General features: G+C 39.5%; 1 pseudogene; it reads right to left on the bottom strand.

Moving 5' to 3' along the window:
* Positions 1-5,214: 5,214 nt before the first annotated feature.
* On the bottom strand, positions 5,215-5,311 carry LOC131479935 (U2 spliceosomal RNA; annotated as a pseudogene).
* Positions 5,312-6,865: the final 1,554 nt, after the last annotated feature.

The following is a 6,865-nucleotide window of genomic DNA, read 5'->3' as shown; positions in this document are numbered from 1 at the left end:
TCCATCCGACAGGGGGTCATAATCATACTCATGAACTCTTTAAGTTGTAATGAAATATATGTGCTCTTATCTCCTGTTCCCTTTTCCTGGGGTAGATTCCATAGACTCGCTTGGGTTCCGAGATTGCAAAAGATTCACCTTACCTGATGACTTTTGTTCCGACTAGTTGTTTTAAGATATAACAGTAAATATTGCTTCTGAGTTTCAAATATCAGCACTTGTTAAATATCTTACTGAACTTTGAGGGAACACTTTATAGTATTTTTTTCTTAAAGATTTTATTTTATTTTTATTGCAAAGTCAGATATATATATATATAGAAAGGAGCAGAAAGAGAGAGGAAGATCTTCCATCCAATGATTCACTCCCCAAGTGACCGCAACGGACAGAGCTGTGCTTATATGGAGCCAGGAACCAGGAGCTCTTCCGGGTCTCCCACGTGGGTGCAGGGTCCCAAGGCTCTAGGCTGTCCTTGACTGCTTTCCCAGGCCACAAGCAAGGAGCTGGATGGGAAGTGAGGCTGCCGGTATTAGAACTAGCTCCCATGTGGGATACCGGGCACATTCAAGGCGTGGACTTAAGCCGCTAAGCCACTGCGCTGGGCCCCTCTTTGTAGCATTTTTAACCAAATGGCCTTAAACGCCTGGGCTGGATCAGGCCAAAGTCCATTTGAGTCTCTCATGTGGATATCAGAAGCCCAAGCACTTGCGTCTTCTTCCACTGCTTTTCCAACCACTGTTAGCAGGATAATGGATAGGAAGTGGATCACCTGGGATTTGAACCAGTGCTCATATGGGATTCTGGTATCATAAAAAGCAGTTTAACCGGCCCGGCGGCATGGCCTAGTGGCTAAAGTCCTCACCTTGAACACACCGGGATCCCATATGGGCGCCGGTTCTAACCCCGGCAGCTCCACTTCCCATCCAGCTCCCTGCTTGTGGCCTGGGAAGGCAGTTGAGGACGGCCCAATGCACTGGGGACCCTGCACCCGCGTGGGAGACCTGGAAGAGGTTCCTGGTTCCTGGCATCGGATTGGCGTGCACCGGCCCGTTGCGGCTCACTTGGGGAGTGAATCATCGGACGGAAGATCTTCCTCTCTGTCTCTCCTGTCTCTTTTCCTCTCTGTATATCTGGCTGTAATAAAAAAAAAAAAAAAATCTTTGAAAAAAAAAGCAGTTTAACCTGCTTTACTACAATTTCAGCTCCACTTTCTAGGTTTCTTTTTTTAATGATCAGTTGCAGGAATTTATTAGAATTTCTGGGATAAGAATGCAAAATTCGTAACTGAAATACAGTGATAAGGATTCAGTTGATAAAAGAAAAAGAATAATATGTTTCAAAAGTTCTAAGTTTCACAGGAAAAGTTATTGATATTGAAGTAGAAACAAAAATAAAATGTTCCCATTTAGCCAGCTTGAAGGGGGTATACTGTATGGTAGAATGGAGTGAGGTGCACTCTAAACCCTTTTCCTTTGCCGTAACAGACCACAGGCACTGATTTAAATGCTTCGTCTCACTGACAACTCATCCATTGGATCAATAAATTGTGGTGTTATTTAGCTTCACTGCATCTGTGGAATTTCAGTGGCTGGCATAGTCTTTTCCCTTTTGTAAGACTTTATTATTTTTTTTTCCCGGCTGCTGTTTCTCAAAGCAGGAGCAGGAGCGGTCTCCTCACATGAGTCATCTTCAAGAAGAATGGTACAAACCCCTGGAGGTGTTTCCAGCTCCAATGTTTTCATTCTGCCTGTCTCCACAAAGCTTAATCTTGGGTTGTTATTGTTAACTGTTGTGACCACATTTCAAAGTGTGTGGGGGGAGCTTTACGGAGAAAGTGTGGGGAGGCAGGAAAGAAAGAAGAAAATTGGCAGATTTTAAAAAATGCCCATTTTCCCAATTATTTAAACTCACCTGGTTTTGTCTACATCAAGAGAGCCATAATTTTCTTGCTTTTAAAAAAGAAATTATGTCTCAGTAGAAAATAAACACATTATCACAGGCAAGAGGAAAATATATTGTCAAAATAATTGCTATGGGAGATAGAATCTGGTTTCAATATAGTCTTTTTCAGCTTCTTACAGGCAGAGAACAGTCTTTTATTCAAACAAGCTAAGCAATGCCATTGGTTGAACTTCTTCTCCTATGTGGCTTCTTTATCAGTACAAATGCCTAGCTCCGAAGGTCTTCACATTTTTATGCCTGTGGGAAACCTTTACAAAACATTTTGTTAAAACAGAGAAGATTAAATATTACTAGTTGTACTCTGAGTAACAATTGCAGGAAGAAAATTCAAAGATTTGTTCTAGTTATTTATTGCTAACTTGTAGGGTTGATAAATTAGCATTTGGGAAGGAGTTCTCATGGCGAGTTCACCACTGCTTACCTGGGTAGCTTGAAGCCTGAGGTTTGGATCATTTGAATCCTCAGGTATTCATGTGTCTAAAGGTGGATACTGACTATGGGAAACTATAAAATCTGTCCGTAGCCTCTCTGTACTTTCTTACAGCTCTGTGTCTGCATTCCAGGAGCAAATGTACTATGCAGGTCAGCTGTCACTTGTGTCACCTTATAAGATCTGGACTTAGGCTACCTAGAACCCATGACTCACATCTGCTCTGTAAGAATCCCACCCAAGGTTAGGGGGTGCAGGTCAACACTCCCTGTGAAACCAGAGACATAACTGTAACCATTTTTGAAAAAGATAATCCTCCACATACAGTAGAAATTCTGTCATGAGCTTTGTAATGTGTATTTGAATGCATGAAGACCCCTGTTTAGCTATCGCTTGTAACGCTGCACACTTCTGCTCTGGAAAGATGTAAGTTATATACGCACCATCAGGAGTAAAGCATTCAGGCACTGTCTGAGACCCTGATCATACCATCTACACCACAGAGGGAGGATGGTCTTGGCCTCTACTGAGCCTACCATCTAGCATACTCCATATTACATTCCTCTGATCCTCTCCCAATGCTTTCCTGCATGTAGTGTATCAGCATGTAAACAACCAGCATTTTTTTTGTAAAAATGCATTCATATTCACAAAACAAACTTCCTTGGCTCTGTTTGCCTACCTACATAGCAGTATTAACAGCTAGCATTTTTGGACACTTCAATGCCGGACACTGGGTTGAATAAGATTTATATGCAATAACTGAATTAGCCATTAATATGGTTATAAGATAGACTTGAACATTTCTGTATTATGACAACTAAAACAACTATAAAAACAACAAGCGAACAAGCAAAAAACCGTTGAAGGTTATTACAGCCTTATTCCAAACCTCTACCAGAAGGTTAGGGACTAGAATTCACAGAAATTTTGCTGTTAATCAGAAACATGCTTTCTCTGATAGAAGACACAATCTTGTACTTCATGTGACATTAATGCACTTGTATGACCAGGGCCTTACCATGCAAGTTTCACACAGTAACAGTTTTGTTCTGCTTTCGTGCAACCAGACGAGTTATCTTGTCCTTACTTCAGTCCCTCTGTCCAAAGACACGCACTAACGCTAATTCTTTTGTGCAGATGATTAGAACGTCTGAATTCTCCACCTAACAAAGAGCATGCTAAAAGCTGTGTCCTCTAGACAACTTTCCTGACTTCCTCAGAAATTTAAATGCCTCTCTTGATAATTTCTGATTTTTAGTACGTTCCCCTACCAAAGATTCTCTGGCACCATTGATCTTATTTTTGTAACTTTTTTTTAAAGAAACCAGATCATATATTCCTTAAGGAACCAACACAGGGCTTGGTATCATGTAATTACATAGTAAACGTGCTAAGACTTCAGCTTTCTCCCATCACAGAACAATATTTCACTGGCCTCTCACATCACCACAGGAAAGGACAAACTATATAAAACATTTGTTTTCTGAGTTTGAACCAAAGGTAATGGAGCACTTTGATCTTTGAGATATGAGACATGAGCAGGATAGCCCCCCATAATAGCTGTGGATTTCTGTATGAAGACACTTCACAGACTTTAAAAAAGGAAGTCAAAGTAGACTCCAACTGCTCCCCTGAGCTAAAAAGACGAGATCAGAATTCAGATATTGAGGAAGTTGGGATTTCTGCAGCAAAGTAGGTGAGAGAAGGAAACTGCGAAGAGTACGAGCTCTGCAAATCTGCTCAGGGATCCTTTGACTCTTCGGCTGAGCACTAACCTGCACATGTGCAGAGAAAATTGCATCCAATGAAGCTGAAAAGATCAGAGGAAAACAGCTACTGGGAAGATGTGAGCTAGACAATTATCAGAATCTGCACAGGACTGGGAGATGTTTGCATTATCAGTAGCCAGAAGGGAGAGACTTTGCTGAACATCTTAGATATGCAATACAATTTACAGAAAAGCGACATTTTAGGAATAGAATTAGCTTAACCCTGAGGTAAAGGTAATGCTAGACTAGCCTTTAAAAGTTTATGAACAAACTTCAAAAAGATTATGTTGATCCATGAGCAAATTGATGCCTGATAGAAAAATAGGCTAAACTCTTACGAAATAAGACAAAATCCTTTAAAAATGCATTCCCCACAGAGCCAGTTATACAACAAACAGATAAATCTACAAGTGAACATAAATATGTGGTCCATGGCTAACAGACAAACTAGGAAAAATGGAAAAGGGGAATGAGGAAAGTGATGAAATTATTAAACAGCTGTTATAATTATATTCAAGTATGTAAAGTATGCAAGCATGAGTTAACTAATAGGAAATCTTGACTAAGAAAGGAAAATGTAGTAGAATTCAGGTCCAGCTTGATGTCAACATTCTATCATCAAATGTGTTCATTTCATAACTGGAAACTAATGATGCCCTGAGTTACAGATAAAGAGTAAAAACAGAAACAAAGGAATGATTCCCAAAATAAACATAGGTGTTTTAAAACTTAAAATGCATGTGCCTGAGGATAAGTAAAAATTACTCCTGACATTTTTTTTGCTGCCCCAACTAGGCAGAACAAAGCCCCTTTCCACATTTGTGTTGAAATGAAAGGCTACTTTTGCTTCTAAAATTCATGGTAAGATTTTTCTCTTTAATGCAGCTGATATTAAACCTAAAGGTATTTTAGGGTAATCATTAGAGCAATAAATTAGAATGATGCGTCCAACAAGAGTGTTTTAATCTTTAAGTATTAACTCACTTCCATTCTGAACATAATGATAAGTTAGACATTTTCAAGGAAACTTAGGGAAAGCAAAAGGAAATAAGGAAGTTTTCAAATGGAAGATTCATAAACTACAGTGATATTAGTAAACAAGCAATTTATACTACACTTGATCTTAGCCAAAAGGCCGAGAAGCAATAAGCAATTGATATGTTCAATTTGTTTCTCAGCCATTCTCTTAACTAGATTATCCACACATATATAATACAGCACATTTAAAAAAAACAAAGCAATAACAAAAATAAACAAAAACACTTCTTAGGAAATTGTTCCTTCTCATTCTCAAAATACAAGGGCTATTTTGTAAACATTTTGATGTTCATTAGACACCCACCTTATATGTTTTGTTTCACTTCTTATGCTTCTTTTTCTGTTTCTAAACCTTAAAAAATAAGTCTTAAAATTAGTATATCAAATCTTGTTTCCCCTGCTCCTGGTCTCTAATTTGAACTCTTATGAATGGCTCATCCCATTATGAATTGTCCTCCCCTGATCCCTACAGCATGGCCATCTTAGTGGGTCTGTGATGGTTTTGCTCAGTCTGTGGTTTGTATAGGACAGTCAGTGCTTACAGACATCCTCAAGCCACTGGTCCAAATCTATCATGAAAGGTTTTAGAGCATGTTTACTGATCAAGTGATCTAATTAAGAATCTTTACCTAAGATTCTATTTTGATGTGATGGAATTTACTGTACTTGGTGTGTTTTTCTGGAAAGATGATGAGTGACACAGAACATTTGAGATTATTTTACAAACTGTGTGAACTGTGTTGGGAATGACATTAGAGTTTGAAGTGCAGGGAGGAATTCACCTTCCCATTTCTTTACCAGTCCATGGAGTTATGTCTTGCAATTATTAATTTATATTAGCTTTTAGTGGACAAGCATTTTGTCTCTATATTTTACCACATTGCTCCATGAGATAAATAGGATTAGGATTGGGCCCGGCAAGTAGCCTAGTGGCCTTGAATGAGCCTTGCCTTGAATGAGCCTGGATCCCATATAGACAAAGATTCTAATCCCGGCAGTCCTGCTTCCCATCCAGCTCCCTGATTGTGGCTTGGAAAAGCAGTCAAGGATGGCCCAAAGCCTTGATTGAGTTCCTGCACCAGTGTGGAAGACCTGGAAGAATCTCCAGGCTCTGGGCTTCGGATTGGCTCAGCTCTAGCTGTTTTGTCCACTTGGGAAGTGAATCAATGGGTGGAAAATATTCTTCTCTGTATATCTGATTTGCAATAAAAATAAATAATAAATCTTTTTAAAATAGGATTAGGATTTTTAAAAATTTTGCAAAGTAGAAAGTAGGTTCAGTATATGGCAGGTGGGAGCTGAGTAAGACGCTCCAAGGCACATCTCTTCACAGAGATACCAAACATTCTTAAACTATATTAATTTATTTTTCCTTATTTGAGAGAAAGGCAGAGTGACATAAAGAGAACAAAAGAGACGCAGTGAGATATCCTAACTGTTGGTTCTCTCCACAAATGCCCACAACAGGCACAGCAGAGCCAACCTGAAGCCTGAAGCCAGGGGCTCAGAACTTGGAACTCCATCTGGGTCTCCCACATAGGAGGCAAAGACTCACGTATTGAATCATTGCCTGCTGTCTTCTAAGGGATTCACTGACAGGAAGCTGAATTGCAAGTGGAAGCAGAACTTGATCCCAGGTATTCTGATATAGAACGTGGGTGTA

The sequence above is a fragment of the Ochotona princeps genome, chromosome 3, assembly GCF_030435755.1.
Source record: "Ochotona princeps isolate mOchPri1 chromosome 3, mOchPri1.hap1, whole genome shotgun sequence".
NCBI lineage: Eukaryota > Metazoa > Chordata > Mammalia > Lagomorpha > Ochotonidae > Ochotona > Ochotona princeps.
Note: the sequence above shows the minus strand (reverse complement) of the source record. Positions and strands in the feature narration are given on the sequence as shown.